Below are 2,905 nucleotides of genomic sequence, written 5' to 3' on the forward strand. Positions count from 1 at the left end.
ACTAACATAACAAGACAAGAATCAATCTGCTTAAGTCTAGGAGGAGTACAAAATCCTTTTAAAACCTGCCTAGTAAGGTTGCCAGTATGGTTGCAAGAAGTTCAAGGGAATGTGCTGCATGAATTTATCTAACCACTCTGAGTCCATCCACAAAAAGATACAAAACACGCAGCAGAAATTACACAACCTAAAAGAAGAAGATGGTTGGGGCATTGACGAGTGGTTAAAAAGCCTAGGTCTTGGGGGATGGATTCAAACCGTTATTAAGTATGCTATTATGGTGTTAGATATATTCTTGTGCTTAGCTTTATTGCTACCTTGCTTGATAACTTGCTTACAAAATTTTATTCAAAAGACTGTCAGCAAAGCTTGACATACCACTCTTCTAGCTCAAAAAGAAAACGGGGGAAGTGTAGAGAGCCTGGTGCAGGAATAGCTGGAAGAAAAAGGCCATAGTCAGATCAACTTAGTAAAGCTAGCAAAGTGGGCCTCAGTCTCACGGATACAGTGTCCTTGAGATAAGGAAGACACGCAGAATTGAGAAAAACATGAATGCCGAAGTGCTTAGCTAAGTCGCACAGCTAGACCAATGATGAGCTCAGATTTTGCACTATGCATGAGCTAATTAAGCACTGTATTTAATCGCCACTCTGCGTATCAATAAACGAGACTTTGCTGATGACCGAATTGGTGTCCGCGTCTCCCTTCTCCGACATTTGGTGACCCCGACGTGCCTCCGTCGCTGAAAAGAAAACGGTTTCAGAAAACGGGGGAGAACGCGCCACGGTCGGTGAAGTAGAGTTGGGGCCTGCTGCAACCGGGTCGGTGTCAAACGACGTAGGGAAGACACCCCCAGGAGCCATAAAGGTGGTCCTGGGCCATACGTGCTGCCGAAGCCGGAGAGTTGCAACAGCGCTGACGACGAAAAATGGACAGGCAAGCAGCATATGATTTATTTATAGTACATATACATATACTACATATATACATATATATATACTATATACTACATATAGATAAGTTAAGGTTAAAAGAAATTAATCCCAGGAAGGACATACCGGGGTTGTTAGCCTGGGATTATGCTAAAGGTTTATTCTCTAATCCTCACACCGTGCATGATTTGAATGAGTGGCGTAAGTTAGGGGATGCACTGTGGGAGGCGGTATTAGAGGATGATAAAACAGCAAAAAAGCTGGGAAAGATCTGGCGGGTAGTTCACAACGCACTGCTAAAGCAGCAGGCGGAGAGAAAGGCGGCTCGGGAGGCAGTAAAGGCATATAAAAGGAATGATCAGTATGGCGATAATGAGCCCCGAGCACCCAGCACGACCAGAGTAGAAATACCTATCTCTGGGGGGGCGGCAGGAACGACGGACATGGCCAGCTGCGCTTGGCCCTCGGCACCCCCCTTAGAAGAGCTTGAGGAGGATTCCGCCGCGGCGGCGGAGACAATTGCAGAAGGCGGAGTAACCCCGCCTTCCGACAGCGAAGGGCCCCAGACCGGCGGCGAAAAATCCCCTTGCCGGTCTGAGCCTACCGCCCCTAAGCCCACCGTGGAGCCAGCTCCGGTCCCTAGGGCGGAAAGCGACCTGTGGGAGGAGATGGCAAGACGGCGGGGGGAGGCGTGGAGTATGCTAGCCAGACACGGCTTGGAGACTGGGGACGAGAGCGCTGTTGACGCAGCGAAAGCCTGGGTTTTCCCCGTCACGTATACACAGGGAATAAATCAACAAAAACAAGCCGTCCAAGTGGGAGCGTACTCGCCTCCCGATTGGAAGTTGCTAGCCCAGCTGAGACAGACAGTGAGTCAGTTTAGTTTCCGGAGTGAGCCAGCTAAGCAAATGCTAGATTTCTTGTTTAATACATACCTGCTGTTGCCAAATGATATGAGAAGTATAGTGAAACTGATTTTCACGCAACATCAGCAGTTGCTATTTAACGCGCATTGGCAGGCTCTTGTTCAGGAGTCAGTTGCAACACAGAGGGGCCCGGGAAATCCGTTAGCTGGAATTACCATAGACAAACTAATGGGGTTAAGACAATACCGCAGGACAGAGGCTCAAATGATTTCGGGACCCGACAAAGTTAGGGAAGCCATGCGTCTAGTAAGGAATGCCATCAATCAAGTCAAAGATAGCTCAGGCATACCCATGTATATGGGGATAAAACAGAGAAGAAATAAATCCTTTGGGGACTTTGTAGATAAGGCTGCTGCTGCTATTGAAAAGGCAGGAGTCCCAGAGTATATGAGAGGGGCGCAGGTTTTCTTAGTTAATGCACTAAAAGAATTAGGCTTAGGACTGCAGAAACAAGCCGAGTCCACACAGTCACAGGTGTTAGCCGCTCTTGCTCCGCTCCGTGCTTCCACAGCGGCCCCAGCCACGTCGGGTGATCACCGACCTCCCTCAGCGCGCTGCTACAGATGCGGAGGAAGAGGCCACTTCCGACGTGAGTGCCGTGCCCCAGGAGTATGGTGCCAAAACTGCCAGAACAACACGCATAACACGTCAGCTTGTCGCCGCAAGTCGGGAAACTCCCGGCAGCCGCGCCCGGACACAAGTAGCCGCCGTGACATCAGCGCCATCTCCTGTCTACAACCAGCCACAACAGGGAGCCTGAGACTCGACCTAACAGCCGCAGTAAAAACATCTTTGATGACAGCTCGCTCCGTCAAAGTCCCAACGGGAGTTTATGGCCCGATAAATATCAAAGGACAAGCTCTTGGAGGACTAATAGTGGGACGCTCGTCAAGCTCCATTGTAGGACTGTTTGTGCTACCAAGTGTCATCGATGCAGACTACACGGGAGAAATACAAATAATGGTTTATACTCCTTTTCCTCCTCTGACAATTGAGGCAGGTCAGCGTATTGCTCAATTTATTCCACTTCCACAGTTGAGCCGGGGT

At 49.3% G+C, this 2,905-nt stretch overlaps 1 long non-coding RNA gene across 1 annotated transcript; it reads right to left on the reverse strand.

The window, feature by feature from the left end:
• Positions 1-326: 326 nt before the first annotated feature.
• Positions 327-2,292, reverse strand: LOC148224871 (uncharacterized). The gene is made up of 2 exons (XR_015801593.1): positions 1,868-2,292; positions 327-742 (listed from the first exon to the last, which is right to left on the reverse strand). It is a non-coding gene; the product is annotated as an uncharacterized LOC148224871 (long non-coding RNA).
• Positions 2,293-2,905: the final 613 nt, after the last annotated feature.

The sequence above is a fragment of the Sturnus vulgaris genome, chromosome 2 (assembly GCF_052056855.1).
Source record: "Sturnus vulgaris isolate bStuVul1 chromosome 2, bStuVul1.hap1, whole genome shotgun sequence".
Classification (NCBI taxonomy): Eukaryota; Metazoa; Chordata; class Aves; order Passeriformes; family Sturnidae; genus Sturnus; species Sturnus vulgaris.